Source organism: Salvelinus alpinus, chromosome 7, assembly GCF_045679555.1.
Source record: "Salvelinus alpinus chromosome 7, SLU_Salpinus.1, whole genome shotgun sequence".
Taxonomy (NCBI): Eukaryota; Metazoa; Chordata; class Actinopteri; order Salmoniformes; family Salmonidae; genus Salvelinus; species Salvelinus alpinus.
This window is the reverse complement of record NC_092092.1, coordinates 51,503,095-51,520,747: the sequence shown is the minus strand read 5'-3', so window position 1 is coordinate 51,520,747 and position 17,653 is coordinate 51,503,095. Positions and strand designations below refer to the sequence as shown.

General features: G+C 40.2%; 1 protein-coding gene across 1 annotated transcript in view; it reads left to right on the top strand.

Moving 5' to 3' along the window:
- Positions 1–17,653, top strand: part of LOC139581145 (gamma-aminobutyric acid receptor subunit alpha-6-like) — a 43,365-nt gene that overhangs the window by 9,984 nt on the left and 15,728 nt on the right. The gene's annotated exons all lie outside the window — the stretch shown is intronic.

The following is a 17,653-nucleotide window of genomic DNA, read 5'->3' as shown; positions in this document are numbered from 1 at the left end:
AAGTGGCAGTTGCATTTGCCAATACCTGCACATTTGTTTACAAACAGAAATGGCAGGGCCCCACTGTGGGTGGAGTCAAAGATTAAAGGAGTACACCTTTTTAAGCCAGGAACTATACACTCCAGCACAGTGGTTCCCAAACTGTGGGGCCTCAGGGGTGCACCCCACAGTTTGGGAACCACTGTACTAGAGTGTATAGTACAAGTCTATAGGAGACCAAGCAAACAGAGGATATTTACTTAACATCAGGTAAGGTAGCCTTAAAAGGTACTCTAATTCCATGCAAGGTGCACAAGGTTCCCGGCTTAAAGGTGCACTCCTCAATCTCTGACTCCACCCACATTTTTGTTTGTTAACAAATGGGCTTCCATCTTACTCTTGAAGGTTGTCATAGAATGTACAAGGTGCAATTTTCAAATTGGGCAGTGCATCATCAGTTTTCTCCTTGTCATGTCAGTCATTGCATACCTTAAAGAGTTATTTATAACTTGTCAGAAATGTCCTGTTCAACTAACCCATGTCAGCTAACGTTTTTTTTGCCAGGTTTTTTAGCCCATAGATTTTTTTGTAATGAATACACATTAGACATGGCAAAATGTACAGAACTGCAAGAACTTCTCAATTCCACAGCACATTTCCATTACTTTCATTAACCTGGGTTTTACAAGTACTCCATGTAAATCAGCCTTTCTTATGTGTTACCCCTGAGCTTGGGAAGTCTCATACTGTATTACATAATTGACCCTTCGCTAAGCCCCACCCCAGAATTTTTGGCAACCAATTGCAGCGTTCAAATATATAGCAATTGATTGGTTTGGGTTAAAATCGGAAGACACATTTCGGTTGAATGCAGGGTTCTGAATACTTTCCGAAGGCACTGTGTGTGTGTGTGTGTGTGTGTGTGTGTTGAAGTCGGAAGTTTACATACACTTAGGTTGGAGTCATTAAAACTCGTTTTTTAACCACTCCACAAATATCTTGTTAACAAAATATAGTTTTGGCAAGTCGGTTAGGACATCTATTTTGTGCATGACACAAGTCATTTTTCCAACAATTGTTTACAGACAGATTATTTCACTTATAATTCACTGCATCACAATTACAGTGGGTCAGAAGCTTACATACACTAAGTTGACTGTGCCTTTAAACAGCTTGGAAAATTCCAGAAAATGATGTCATGGCTTTGGAAGCTTCTGATGGGCTAATTGACATCATTTGAAGCAATTGGAAGTGTAGCTGTGGATGTATTTCAAGGCCTACTTTCAAACTCAGTGCCTCTTTGCTTGACATCATGGGAAAATCAAAAGAAATCAGCCAAGACCTCAGAAAGAAAATTGTAGACCTCCACAAGTCTGGTTCATCCTTGGGAGCAATTTCCAAACGCCTGAAGGAACCACGTTCATCTGTACAAACAATAGTACGCAAGTATAAACACCATGGGACCACGCAGCCGTCATACCGCCCAGGAAGGAGACGTGTTCTGTCTCCTAGAGATGAACGTACTTTGGTACGAATTGTGCTAATCAATCCCAGAACAACAGCAAAGGACCTTGTGAAGATGCTGGAGGAAACAGGTACAAAAGTATCTATATCCACAGTAAAATGAGTCCTATATCGACATAACCTGAAAGGCCGCTTAGCAAGGAAGAACAAGGAAGAACAAGGAAGAACAAGGAAGAACAGCAAGACAAAGATCGTACATTTTGGAGAAATGTCACTGGTCTGATGAAACAAAAATAGAACTGTTTGGCCATAATGACCATTGTTATGTTTGGAGGAAAAAGGGGGAGGCTAGTGTTGTGTCTTTGACTATGCCAGATTGATTGCTATGACATGCTATTCTATAAAATGATTTCTCCGTAATTAATATTACCTGATTGAACTAATCATGTAAATATTAATTAACTAGAGAGGGACACCACGAAATAATATTTATAGAGCTGTTATCTTTCGAATAAACTCTTAAAGATTTTGTAATATTTTACTAAATAGCCGTCACATTAATCGTCATTATATTCAGTCTCATCTGAAAGTTGTAAGTCCTTGATTATCTGCAAGAATCCTGGCTAACAAGTTGAATCAGCAATACAAAATTGGGTTTAATTATTTATTTACTAAATACCTAACTAATCACACAGAATCCCACATATACAATTAAATCATAACTTGATCACAAATTACGTCATACAGAAAACGTCCCTAGCGGGCGGAATAGATATGACAGCTTGTTACACAAAGGGAAGGGGCGGGATTTTAGTGAAAGAGCGGGAGATTCGGAACAGGGCAAAAGCTGTGCTCTCGTAAATATAGTTTCTTATGCATTCTAAATTACTGCCCATTTGAGAAAGAAAATGCAATACATATTTACTCTGAGCTGCGCTTCAGTAAGTTGGTGGTAGATGGAAGACCGTATCGCCAACCCGAGTCCTCTGTCCTTTGGAGAATGTCTCTGGTTGTCACGGGATACTTTGTAGTAACGTTGTGTGTGGAAGACGGGATACTCGGACTGTCCTTCCTAACCTGCGTTTGTAGCAGCTGTTGCCAACTCAACGGCTAGGAGATATCACTTCTGTAGTGAACACGAGTTCAAAGTTCATACCATTCACAATCAAAGTCCATGCTGATGTTGGCCTAGTTCTGTAGTTATTGTCTGAACCATCTTGACATCGGATCGTCATCCAAAATGTACCCGGAACAGGAAGTTACATTTTTGTCACTGGCTTTATATAGTGGAGGTAGAGGGGTGTGTCTGAAAAGTTTATAACCCATGCCTCTTCACAGGGGCGGGCCACTGTGAGCAGAGGAAAACTTATGAAAGCACAGATCTCTCATTTGGAAGCTAAAATTACATTTCACCTCTTCACAAATAATGTCATATTCAAACATTTCAATTAAACAACAATTCCATGTGAATCCGATACCTCTGACGTTTAGACTTTTCACAGTAGAGTTTGTCATTCTATCATTGATGAGAATGTGTCAGAGGGCAACCGAACTGACATAATATACCTTAAGTACCACCGCATATGTTCAGTTGGTTGGATTGCCAGAATATAGTTCATTTCCCCCCAACTTCTGATGTTACCCAGAATCTCTATGTTAACCCATGGGTTTCCTTATGTCACATCAGTTATAGTGGGGAGAGAGAAAAATGGGGAAAGAGGTATTTATGACTGTCGTAAACCTACCCCCAACCCAACGTCATGACACTAGCAAGCCGAAGAACACCATCCCAACCGTGAAGCATGGGGCTGGCAGCATCATGTTGTGGGGGTGCTTTAAAAAATATATATATATATTTATTACAAAAAACATAAGGAAGGGGTAACATTAAAGTATTAGAACATGAAGGACAAACAATACAGCATCAAGACACTATCAAACATGTATCAGTCTTTCCGCAACAGAGCCATCCTTATGTGTGAGGGTGCGTGTGCATGATGGTCATATAAAATATATGTCATAGTTTCCTTTTCCATGATCACAATCTTGTGAAACCCGCACCCTCCAAGATATCCCCACAGTTCCCCAATAGCTGTCCCTCAACCATTCGAGACCCCTCCCACTGCCCCCGCCCCGGAAGAAATAAAAAATACAGTGAATTCCATTCCCCACCCCCAAGAACCCCCCAATGCACCAACAACCAAGAGAATGAACTAAAGAGAAAAAAGGAAAAGACAGAAGGAAACAGCAAACAACAATGCCATTTTTTAAAAACAAAATAATACATTTACAACAAAGGACATGGGGGACAACTGAAATCATAACAGCAATGCCAACTGTATATGTTGGTGTTCATGTCTGGCACTATTACATGTGTGTGTGTGTGTGTTCTTGTATGTTTTTATTTGAATGAGAGTGTATACAGTATGCATGTGTACAAACACCTACACGGCATCAGCCTCAGGCAAACCGGCATTAGTTGTAAAAACACTGCCACTTAGTGTCATTCAAATGTACTTTTATTTTGTTTTATTTAGACATTTTTTTCTCCTTTATCTTTTGACCATCATTCTCTCTCTCACAGCAACTCCACTCCCACTTGTCTCCAATTCCACATACCAACCCTCAGCTTCCCTCAGCCCATCCCATCTTTCTCTGCTGGCCAACCACTTTGTGTTTCTACGCAACACATATCTTTCAGCTATGCTATGATGTTTAACGTACAATTTCAATCTATCTAATCGAATAGAATCTACAGATTGCGTATTGAAGATAAATATTTTTACTAAGAGTATTAGTATTAGTATATTAGTAATTGACTGACCCGGTCTCTCCAGATCTCCCAGATCTCCTAGCAGTACTATTTATGGGGTCAATTTTAGATCAATGCTATGCATTTTCAGCCATTGCTGAACCTGAGACCAGAAACAGGCTAACTGAGGGCAATACCAAAATAAATGGTCTATTAATTCTGTATCCTCACAACAAAATCTGTAGAGCTTCGATGATTTTATGGCCCAAATATTCAACATTTTGTTGGTGGCAAGAATTCTATATAATAATTTTAGCTGAAAAGCACGAAGTCTTGAATCTTGCATTGTTTTATTATCAACTCATACACCCTGTACCATGGAATCGGTACATCAACAATCTCTTCCCAACTATTTTTCAATCTGTATGGCACAGTTGTCAACATCCTTTTCCTCAAATGAAACTGGTATACTTTCCTATTTATGTTTTTTTTATTCCTCCGCCAGTTTTGATCCTTTATATTGGGCAGACAGACCAGTTCCCTACCTCCTCCTGCTGCCACCAGCCTCTTCCATTTTTGGGGCAATGCTGTAATCAATTGGTTGTACTCTTGGATTGAGCAGACCTTCCCGTACAATTCTGATAACTCCATGATGGACATAACTCTACCATTACAATTTACAATATCATTTAAGAACAAAATACCCTTTTCAAACTTCTTTCCCATAAATACAGGTATTTTACCAACCAGCACATTTGAGTTCAGTCATAATATTTGTTGTAATATTTGTTCTATCTTTTCAGTGGATACAGCAAATATTTTTTGCTCATGTGATTTGAATAACGAATCATCAGGAGTAGGCAGCGCCATAAGTAAGTGAGTAAACTGAGATATGACTAAGGAGTTAATCAGGGCAATTTTTCCATAAATAGACAGGTATTTACCTCTCCATGGTTGCAGGATCTTGTCTATTTTTACAAGTTTTCTCTTGAAATTCATTGTGGAGAGCTTATTTATATATTTTGGGATATGAATACAGAGTATGTCTACTTCACCATCAGCACATTTTATAGGTAAGCTGCAGGGTAATGTAAAAGTTGTATTTTTTAAGGATCCAATACGTAATATTGTACACTTATCATAATTAGGTTTTAGTCCAGAGAGTACAGAAAAGTTATATAGATATTTATTGAGACATTGCAGGATATAGCTTGCGGACTTAACATAAAATTTGAGTCATCGGCATATATGGACACCTTTGTTTTTAAGCCTTGGATTTTTAATCCTCTAATGTTGTTATTGGATCTGATTTTAATAGCTAGCATTTCGATGGCCATAACGAATAGATATGTTGACAGCGGACACCCTTGTTTAACTCCTCTTGACAATTCAAAACTCTCTGAGAAGTAGCCGTTATTTACTATTTTACACCTGGGGTTGCTATACATAATTTTCTCCATTTTATAAGAGAATTACTGAAATTGAAAAAATCCAGGCATTTATAAATAAAATCCAGTCTTACTTTATCAAAGCCTTTTCAAAATCCGCTATAAATACCATTCCTAGCTTCTTATATGTTTCATGATGTTCTATTATTTCTAGTAGTTGTCGTATATTATCTCCAATGTATCGTCCATGTAGAAAACCTGTCTGTTCAGGATAAACAATACCTGGTAAAACCCTTTTAATTCTGAGTGCTATGCATTTTGCTAGTATTTTTGCATCACAACATTGAAGTGTAAGGGGCTTCCAGGTTTTTAGATAGACTGGGTCTTTATATTTGCCATCTGCGTCTTATATTAATAATAGAGAAATCAGACCTTCCTGCTGAGTACCTGACAGACTACCATTTCTATAGGAGTAGTTAAAACAATCTGACAATGGAGCTTTTAGAATATCAAAAAATACTTGATATACCTCTACCGGTATGCCATCAAGCCCTGGGGTTTTTCCAGACTGAAAGGATTTAATAGCCTCAAAAAGTTCTTCCTCTGTAATTTGGCCTTCGCACTGATCTTTCTGTACATTTGTTAATATTCCATTTTTTATATTATTTGGAAAGAATTCATTACCGTAATCTTCATTCAGTGGGAGAGGATGAGACGGAAAAGAGAACATCTGCCTAAAATAATTAGCTTCCTCTTTTGAAATATCATTCGGAAAATCATAGATGGCTCCGTCTTCAGTAACGAGTTTCTGCAAATTATTTTTGTTAGCGTTCCTGTATTGGAGATTCAGAAAGAATTTTGTGCATATCTCTCCATATTCCATCCAGTATGCTTAATTTTTTTAATAGATTACATTAGATCGTTCTTGAATAAGTTCCTCCAGTTCTTTTTGTTTTTTCTCTAACTTATTTTGCATCTCTGTAGTATCATTTATATTGCTATCTACCTGTACTATTAGTTCATGCATTTCCCTTGTTAGTCTTGTATCTTTAGCCAGAAACTGCTTTTTTATTATTGATGAATATTGAATTGAATGATCTCTGAAGGTACATTTAAAGGTGTCCCAAACAATAAGGGGATTTGCTGAACCTATATTATACTGGAAAAATTCAGTTATCAATTATTTTGTCTTAGTTAAAAATAAGTTGTCCTCCAGTAAACTTTGATTCAATTTCCAATATCCCCGTCCATGTGGAAAATCTATAAGAGTTATGGGAATGCCAATTAGATGATGATCCGATGGCATTCTGTCTCCTATTAAAACTGTTTTAACCTTTGATGCAAGAGAGAAAGAGACAAGAAAGTAGTCAAGACGACTAGCTTGATTAAGTCTCCTCCATGTATATCTCACTAGGTCGGGGTTTTTTACTCTCCAAATATCCACTAGTTTGTAGAGTGATTACCTTTACGGTCCATTGAGATACTTAATTAACACTGTGTTATAGTCTCATACCATAATGATTAGATCATTTGTTGCCTGTAAGTTCAATAAATTGGTATAAATGTTTTCGAAGAAGTGTGGATCATCTTGATTTGGACCATATAGATTAATGAGCCAGATCTCTTTTTCGTCCACTTTCATATTCAAAAGAATCCACCTTCCTTGCGAATCATTCCTGATTATTTTCACATTCAGATCGAAATTTTTGTTAATTAATATCATCACACCCTTTGAGTTCCTTTGTCAATGACAGAAAATTATTTCACCACCCCATTCCCTTTTCCACGCAACTTAATTTAAGGATGTAGAGTGAGTTTCCTGTAAACAGTATATGTTATATTCCTTTTCTTTTAGCCATGTAAAGACTGATCTTCTTTTTTTATAATCTACCAAACCGTTACAATTATAACTAGCTATATTTATTTCACAGTACAAATGTATTCCGTACAATGTTATTATTCCCCAATGCCCCTATTCTGATATCTTCCCCTTGCTTGTTGTAAACATATATAAACTTGTAGACAAATACATAAAAAAGATAGACAAACAATAAACACATTAAATTATAAACAGTTCTCAACAATAGAGAGAGAGGAAGAGAAGAGAAAGAGAGAGTGAGAGAAGAGAGCGAGGTCAGGTGTGTGTGTGTGTGTGTATAAGTCCGTATGTGTAAGCAAGCATGTAGTTGAGTATGTGTGTGTTCATATCCACTTCATAATGTTCAGATATTTTAATCAGTTCCCATACCTTATTTTTTTTCGTAATCCTGAAGTCCCTGTAGAATTTATGTTGTGGAGGTGCTTTGCTGCAGGAGGGTCTGGTGCACTTCACAAAATTGATGGCTTCATGAAGAAGGAAAATTATGTGGATATATTGAAGCAACATCTCAAGACATCATTCAGGAAGATAAAACTTGGTCGCAAATGGGTCTACCAAATGGACAATGACCCCAAGCATACTTCCAAAGTTGTGGCAAAATGGTTTAAGGACAACAAAGTCAAGGTATTGGAGTTGCCATCACAAAGCCCTGACCTCAATCCCATAGAAAAGTTGTGGGCAGAACTGAAAAAGTGTGTGCGAGCAAGGAGGCCTACAAACCTGACTCAGTTACACCAGCTCTGTCAGGAGGAATGGGCCAACATTCACCCAACTTATTGTGGGAAGCTTGTGGAAGGCTACCCGAAACGTTTGACCCAAGTTAAACAATTGAAAGGCAATGCTACCAAATACTAATTGAGTGTATGTAAACTTCTGACCCACTGGGAATGTGATGAAAGAAATGAAAGCTGAAATAAATCATTCTCTCTCCTATTATTCTGACATTTCACATTCTTAAAATAAAGTGGTGATCCTAACTGACCTAAGACAGGGAATTGTTACTGGGATTACATGTCAGGAATTGTGAAAAACTGAGTTTAAATGTATTTGGCTAAGGTGTATGTAAACTTCTGACTTCAACTACACATACAGCTCTGGAAAAAATTAAGAGATCACTACAAAATTATCAGTTTCTCTGGTTTTACTATTTATAGGTATGTGTTTGGGTAAAATGAACATTTTTGTTTCATTCTATAAACTAGTGACATTCCAAATTTTGCTGTGGGTGCTAGACCTGGAGAGGCTTACAAGCCACAGAGTCTTGCACCCAATGTGAAATTTGGTGGATGATCTGGGGGTGCTTCAGCAAGGCTGGAATCACGCAGATTTGTCTTTATAAAGGACGCATGAATCAAGCCGCGTACAAGGTTGTCCTGGAAGAAATCTTGCTCCCTTCTGCTCCAACAATGTTCCAACTCTGAGGATTGGTTTTTCTAGCCGGACAATGCTCCATGCCACACAGCCAGGTCAATCAAGGTGTGGATGGAGGACCACCAGATCAAGTCCCTGTCATGGCCAGCCCAATCTCCAGACCTGAACCCCATTGAAAACCTCTGGAATGTGATCAAGAGGAAGATGGATGGTCACAAGCCATCAAACAAAGCCGAGCTGCTTGAATTTTTGCGCCAGGAGTGGCATAAAGTCACCCAACATCAATGTGAAAGACTGGTGGAGAGCATGCCAAGACGCATGAAAGCTGTGATTGAAAATCAGGGTTATTCTACCAAATTTTGATTTCTGAACTCTTCCTAAGTTAAAACGTTAGTATTGTGTTGTTTAAAAAATAATATGAACTTATTGTCTTTGCATTATTCAAGGTCTGACAACACTGCATCTTTTTTGTTCTTTTCACCAGTCATCATTTTCTGCAAAAAAATGCTCTAAATGACAATTTAGGATTTTGAGAGAAATGTTGTCAGTAGTTTATAGTATAAAACAAAAATCTTAATTTTACCCAAACACATACCTATAAATAGTAAAACCAGAGAAACTGATCATTTTGCAGTGGTCTCTTAATTTCTTCCAGAGCTGTATATATGTGTACTGTATGTATACTGTATGTATGTATGTGTGTGTGTGTGTCTGTGTCTGTGTGTGTGTGTGTGTGTGTGTGTGTGTGTGTGTGTGTGTGTGTGTGTGTGTGTGTGTGTGTGTGTGTGTGTGTGTGTGTGTGTGTGTGTGTGTGTGTGTGTGTGTGTGTGTGTGTGTACAATGCATTTGGAAAGTATTCAGACACTTGACTTTTTATTAAATTGTTTTTTTCCCTCATCAATCTACACACAATACCCCATAATGACAAAGCAAAAACATTTATTAAACATAAAAAACTGAAATGTTACATTTACATACGTTTTCAGATCCTTTACTCAGTACTTTGTTGAAGCACCTTTCGCAACGATTACAGCCTCGAGTCTTCTTGGGTATGACGCTACAAGCTTGGCACACCTGTATATGGGGAGTTTCTCCCATTCTCTGCAGATCCAATCAAGCTCTGTCAGATTGGATGGGGAGCGTTGCTGCACAGCTATTTTCAGGTCTCTCCAGAGATGTTTGATCGGGTTCAAGTCCGGGCTCTGGCTGGGCCATTCAAGGACATTCAGAGACTTGTCCCGAAGCCTCTCCTGCCTTGTCTTGGCTGTGTGCTTAGGGTAGTTGTCCTGTTGGAAGGTGAACCTTCGGCGCAGTCTGAGGTTCTGAGCTCTCGAGCAGGTTTTCATCAAGGATCTCTCTGTACTTCTCCGTTCATCTTTTCCTCGATCCTGACTAGTCTCCCAGTCCTTGCCGCTGAAAAACATCCCCACAGCATGATGCTGCCACCACCGCGCTTCACCGTAGGGATGGTGCCAGGTTTCATCCAGACGTGACGCTTGGCATTCAGGCCAAAGAGTTCATTCAATCTTGGTTTCATCAGGCCAGAGAATCTTGTTTCTCATGGTCTGAGGACATTAGGTGCCTTTTGGCAAACTCCAAGCGGGCTGTCATGTGCCTTTTAATGAGGAGTGGCTTCCGTCTGGCCACTTTACCATAAAGGCCTGATTGGTGGAGTGCTGCAGAGATGGTGTCCTTCTAGAAGGTTCTCCCATCTCCACAGAGGAACTACGTAGCTCTGTCAGAGTGACCATTGGCCCCGGCTTGCTCAGTTTGACCCGGCAGCCAGCCCTGGGAAGAGTCTTGGTGGATCCAAACTTCTTCCATTTAAGAATGATGGAGGCCACTGTGTTCTTGGGGACCTTCAATGGTGCAGACATTTTTTGGTACCCTTCCCCAGATCTTTGCCCCGACACAACCCTGTCTCAGAGCTCTGCGTACAATTCCTTCGACCTCATGGCTTGGTTTTTGCTCTGACATGCACTGTCAACTGTGGGAAATTATACAGTGGGGGAAAAAAGTATTTGATCCCCTGCTGATTTTGTACGTTTGCCCACTGACAAAGAAATGATCAGTCTATAATTTTAATGGTAGGTTTATTTGAACAGTGAGAGACAGAATATCAACAAAAAAATCCAGAAAAACGCATGTCAAAAATGTTATGAATTGATTTGCATTTTAATGAGAGAAATAAGTATTTGACCCCTCTGCAAAACATGACTTAGTACTTGGTGGCAAAATCCTTGTTGGCAATCACAGAGGTCAGACGTTTCTTGTAGTTGGCCACCAGGTTTGCACACATCTCAGGAGGGATTTTGTCCCACTCCTCTTTGCAGATCTTCTTCAAGTCATTAAGGTTTCGAGGCTGACGTTTGGCAACTCGAACCTTCAGCTCCCTCCACAGATTTTCTATGGGATTAAGGTCTGGAGACTGGCTAGGCCACTCCAGGACCTTAATGTGCTTCTTCTTGAGCCACTCCTTTGTTGCCTTGGCCGTGTGTTTTGGGTCATTGTCATGCTGGAATACCCATCCACGACCCATTTTCAATACCCTGGCTGAGGGAAGGAGGTTTTCACCCAAGATTTGACGGTACATGGCCCCGTCCATCGTCCCTTTGATGCGGTGAAGTTGTCCTGTCCCTTTAGCAGAAAAACACCCCCAAAGCATAATGTTTCCACCTCCATGTTTGACGGTGGGGATGGTTTCTTGGGGTCATAGGCAGCATTCCTCCTCCTCCAAACACGGCAAGTTGGGTTGATGCCAAAGAACTCCATGTTGGTCTCATCTGACCACAACACGTTCACCCAGTTGTCCTCTGAATCATTCAGATGTTCATTGGCAAACTTCAGACGGGCATGTATATGTGCTTTCTTGAGCAGGGGGACCTTGCGGGCGCTGCAGGATTTCAGTCCTTCACGGCATAGTGTGTTACCAATTGTTTTCTTGATGACTATGGTCCCAGCTGCCTTGAGATCATTGACAAGATCCTCCTGTGTAGTTCTGGGCTGATTCCTCACCGTTCTCATGATCATTGCAACTCCACGAGGTGAGATCTTGCATGGAGCCCCAGGCTGAGGGAGATTGACAGTTCTTTTGTGTTTCTTCCATTTGCGAATAATCACAGAAACTGTTGTCACCTTCTCACCAAGCTGCTTGGCGATGGTCTTGTAGCCCATTCCAGCCTTGTGTAGGTCTACAATCTTGTCCCTGACATCCTTGGAGAGCTCTTTGGTCTTGGCCATGGTGGAGAGTTTGGAATCTGATTGATTGATTGCTTCTGTGGACAGGTATCTTTTATACAGGTAAGAAACTGAGATTAGGAGCACTCCCTTTAAGAGTGTGCTCCTAATCTCCGTTCGTTACCTGTATGAAAGACACCTGGGAGCCAGAAATCTTTTTGATTGAGAAGGGGTCAAATACTTATTTCCCTCATTAAAATGCAAATCAATTTATAACATTTTTGACATGCATTTTTCTGGATATTTTTGTTGTTATTCTGTCTCTCACTGTTCAAATAAACCTACCATTAAAATTATAGACCGATAATTTCTTTGTCAGTGGGCAAACGTACAAAATCAGCAGGGGATCAAATACTTTTTTCCCTCACTGTATGGACAGGTGTGTGTCCAATTAATTGAATTTACCATAGATGGACTCCAAGTTGTAGAAACATCTCAAGGATGATCAATGGAAACAGGAAGCACCTGAGCTCAATTTCGAATCTCATAGCAAAGGGTCTGAATACTCATGTAAATGAGATATCTGTTTTTTATTTCTAATAAATTTGCAAACATTTCTAAAAACCTGTTGTTTTCACTTTGTCATTATTGTCTATTGTGTGTAGATTGATGAGAAATTATTACTTTATCCATTTTAGAATAAGGCTGCAACATAACAAAAGGTTTGGACACACCTACACATTCAATTGTTTTTTTTGTTTTTTACTATTTTCTACATTGAAGAATAATAGTGAAGACATCAAAACTATGAAATAATACTTTAACCAAAAAAGTGTTAAACAAATCAGCTTTGCACACTCTTGGCATTCTCTCAACCAGCTTCACCTGGAATGCTTTTCCAACAGTCTTGAAGGAGTTTCCACATATGCTGAGCACTTGTTGGCTGCTTTTCCTTCACTCTGCGGTCCAACTCATCCAAACCATCTCAATTGGGTTGAGGTTGGGTAAATGTGGAGGCCAGGTCATCTGATGCAGCACTCCATCACTCTCCTTCTTGGTCAAATAGCCCTTACACAGCCTGGAGGTGGGTTGCGTCATTGTCCTGTTTGCTCCCACTAAGAGAAAACCAGATGGGATGGTGTATCGCTGCAAAATGCTGTGGTAGCCATGCTGGTTAAGTCTGCCTTGAAATCTAAATAAATCACAGACAGTGTCACCAGCAAAGCACCATCACACCTCCTCCTCCATGCTTCACGGTGGGAACCACACATGCGGAGATCATCCGTTCACCTACTCTGCATCTCACAAAGACACGTTGGTTGGAACCAAAAATCTCAAATTTGGACTCATCAGACCAAAAGGACAGATATCCACCGGTCTAATGTCCATTGCTCATGTTTCTGGGTCCAAGCAAGTCTCTTGTTATTATTGGTGTCCTTTAGTAGTGGTTTCTTTGCAGCAATTCAGCCATGAAGGACTGATTCACACAGTCTTCTCTGAACAGTTGATGTTGAGATGTGTCTGTTACTTGAACTCTGTGAAGCATTTATTTGGGCTGGTAATTCTTATGAACTTATCCTCTGCAGCAGTGGTAACTCTGGGTCTTCCTTTCCTGTGGCGGTCCTCGTGAGCCAGTTTCATCATAGTGCTTGATGGTTTTTGCGACTGCACTTGGAACTTTCAAAGTTCTTAAAATTTTTCGGATTGACTGACCTTCATGTCTTAAAGTAATGATGGACTGTCGTTTTTCTTTGTTTATTTGAGCTGATCTTGCCATAATATGGACTGGTCTTTTACCAAATAAGGCTATTTTCTGTATACCACCCCTACCTTGACACAACACAACTGATTCGCTCAAAAGCATTAAAAAGGAAAGAAATTACACAAATTAACTTTTAACAAGGCACACCTGTTCATTGAAATTCATTCCAGGTGACTACCTCATGAAGCTGGTTGAGAGAATGCCAAGAGTGTGTAAAACTGTCATGAAGGCAAAGGGTGGCTACTTTGAAGAATCTCAAATATGAAATATATTTGGATTTGTTTAAAACTTGTTTGCTTGCTACATGATTACATATGTTATTTAATGGTTTTGATGTCTTCACTATTATTCTACAATGTAGAAAATAGTAAAAAATTAAGAAAAACCTTGGAATGAGTAGGTGTGTCCAAACTTTTGACTGGTACTGTATATACTATATATATGATGGTGTTTATAGACATTATGGACAGTATATGAATAGAAAAGGTCTGTACAGCAGTAGATATACAGGATGAGCCCTGACTAGAGTACAGTGTATATACTGTACATATGAAGTGGGTAAAACAGTATGCAAACATTATTAAAGTGACCAGTTGTCAATGACTATGTACAGCAATCTCTAAGGTGCAGGGTAGAGTGCCAGGTTGTAGCCGGCTAGTAACAGTAACTGAACTTCAGGACAGGTTACTGGGCGGAGGTCGTCTAGTGGTGACTCTTTAACAGTCTGATAGTCTGGAGATAGAAGCTGTTTATCAGTGTGATGGTCTGGAGATAGAAGCTGTTTATCAGTCTGATGGTCTGGAGATAGAAGCTGTTTATCAGTCTGATGGTCTGGAGATAGAAGCTGTTTATCAGTCTGATGGTCTGGAGATAGAAGCTGTTTATCAGTCTGATGGTCTGGAGATAGAAGCTGTTTCAGTCTGATGGTCTGGAGATAGAAGCTGTTTATCAGTCTAATGGTCTGGAGATAGAAGCTGTTTATCAGTCTGATGGTCTGGAGATAGAAGCTGTTTATCAGTCTAATGGTCTGGAGATAGAAGCTGTTTATCAGTCTCTCGGTCACAGCTTTGATGCACCTGTATTGTCTTAGCCTTCTAGATGGTTGGGGTTGAACAGCCCTGTAGTTGCCGTACCAGGTGGTGATGAAGCCCGAATGGAAGTTTTAGAGGCACTGTTGCTTCTTCTTCACCACACTGTGTGAATGGACCATTTCAGGTTGTTAGTGATATCCACTGCGGCCCCGTTGTCGTTGTGGATGAGGAGCGTGATCCCTCTGCTGTCTCCTGAAGTCCACGATCAGGTCCCTTTTGTTGACATTGAGGGAGAGGTTATTTTCCTGGCACCACTTCGCCAGGGCCCTCTCCCCCTCCCTGTAGGCTGTGTCGTCGTACTTGGTAATCAGACCTACTACTGTTGTGTCCTCTGCAAACTTGATGATTGAGTTGGAGACGTGCGTGGCACCCTTGTCGGCCCCCCGTGTTGAGGATCAGCAGGAAGTCCCATCAGGAAGTCCAGGACCCAGTTGCAGAGGGCGGATTTCAGACCCAGCGCCCCTAGCTTAGAGTTGAGCTTGGAGGGTACTATGGTGTTGAAGACTGAGCTGTAGTCGATGAAGAGCATTATTTTTCTTCTTTTCTTTTTTTTCTTTAACTAGGCAAGTCAGCTAAGAACACATTCTTATTTACAATGACGGCCTACACCGGCCAAACCCTAACCGGCCAATTGTGTGCCGCCCTATGGGACTCCCAATCACGGCCGGTTGTGATTCAGCCCGGGATCGAACCAGGCTCTGTACTGATGCTTCTAGCACTGACCTGCAGTGCCTTAGACAGCTGCGTCACTCGGGAGCCGAGGAGGGGGTACAGCATTCTTACATAGGTATTCCTCTTGTCCTGATGGGATAGGGCAGTGTGCAGTGGAGATTGTGTCATCTGTGGATCTGTTGGGGCTGTATGCAAATTGTAGTAGGTCTAGGGTAAGGTGGAGGTGATATGATCCTTAATTAGCCTCTCAATGCACTTCATGTTGACAGAAGTGAGTGTTACGGGGCGATAGTCATTCAGTTCAGTTACCGTTGCTTTCTTGGGTACAGGAACAATGGTGGACATCTTGAAGCAAGTGGGGACAACAGACTGGGATAAGGGGGGTTGAATATGTCTGTCAACACTCCAGCCACCTGGTCTGCACATGCTCTGAGGACACAGCTAGGGATGTATGTTAGCTAGCTAAGTTAGCCATGTTATGTCGACCTCAGGATACGATTTGAGAGCACTAGTTAATGGTTAGCTAGTAACTTGGCTGCATGCTAACAGTAAATTCAGTGGCTACCAGCGGCTAGCCACACTAGAAAAACTCAGAAAAAACGAACAGTAATAAGGTCCTCAATCAGCTTTCTGAATTGCCCTAGAGGCACCAAAACATAACATTTTGAAGAACATTTTGAAGACTGTTCCACAAATAAGGTGCAAGAAAACTAAAAGCTGATTTACCTAACTGCGACCAAAGGAATTTCTAAAGTTAGCCATCCCTGAGACTGGGTGTGGTAACTCATACGTCTAAAGTTTACTAAAGATGTTAGGTACAGCGGTAGTTTTTGTAAAAGGGTTTTACACATGCAAACATAGCAATGTAAACCTACACGACATCAAAGAGGGCCAACCAACTTTCTGGTAGAGAATGCCGTGATGAGAACTTAAACTGTTACCCGTAATAAAGCGCAGTGCGCTATGATAAACTGCATCTAACGGCTTTAAATGAAGTGGCAGCTACGTTTATATAGATAGGAACGTCTACTGGAGAATCTGCTTTCCATTGTTTAGCGAGAAGCAGGATCTATTTCTATAGAAGAACACCATTTTTATTCTCAGCTTCTTGACTAACTCATCAATATGGTTTTTAAAAAGACAGCTTTTCATCTATCCAGATGCCCTGATATTTGTAAGCAGGGACACCATCCAAAGTACATATGTTTAAATTATCAGACTTATTTTGATGCAAGCTAGAGAACAACATATACTTAGTTTTATCATCATTCAGTACTAATTTCAGGTCAATAAAGATTTTCTGTATTACAATGAAGGCAGACTGTAGTTCAGATAGAGAATGGTCAACGGTGTGGCAATAGCATACACAGCAGTATCATCGACATACAAGTGCAGGTTACCTGATTTAACACTGTAGATACACATTGGGGCAGTTTTACTGACACAAAATATGCCTAATCCTAGACTAAAAATTGCACTTTTAAACTAGACTAACTGAAATGGCATTTCTCAGACATGGTTTGAAATAGTCTGACTTGCCCAAGTCTGGATTTAAAAAGTCTGATTTCCAGAAGGACGATTAGAATTAATCTAGATCCAAGTGAAAGCTTAAATGAAACCTGTCCAGAGGAATAAAGGGGGCAGAGAGCTGCAGCAAAAATGTATCAAGCATATCACCCTGGCAAATTTTTTTTCATCTATCTTAAGCAAGGCATCTAGCACGTCACAGGTAGTAAATTGTTGAAATGAAAACAAAAAGCTAGAGGCTGGCAGAGGTAAGAACAGTCGATTGACTGACCAGAGTCAATTTAAACCACCGTTACTCTCAAATAAAAAGCCTGCAGAGATAAAATTATGATTAAAATAATCACTTATCCCATTCTTCTCAGTTATGATGCCAGAGTCAGACAGAACTTGCTTAGGCAGCGAAGAAGGGGAATTTGTATGCTTCAGTGCATTTACTGTTTTCCAATGAGCTTTGCCCTTTCATGTGTTGATGAAAAGATATATGAGCACCCACTTTTGGCACTGTTTTGCATGCTACCCCACATGTGTGTATCTGCATCTGTTGCATCTATGAGCCTTTTTGTTTTGCCTGCTGACTTCCTTAAAAAGACA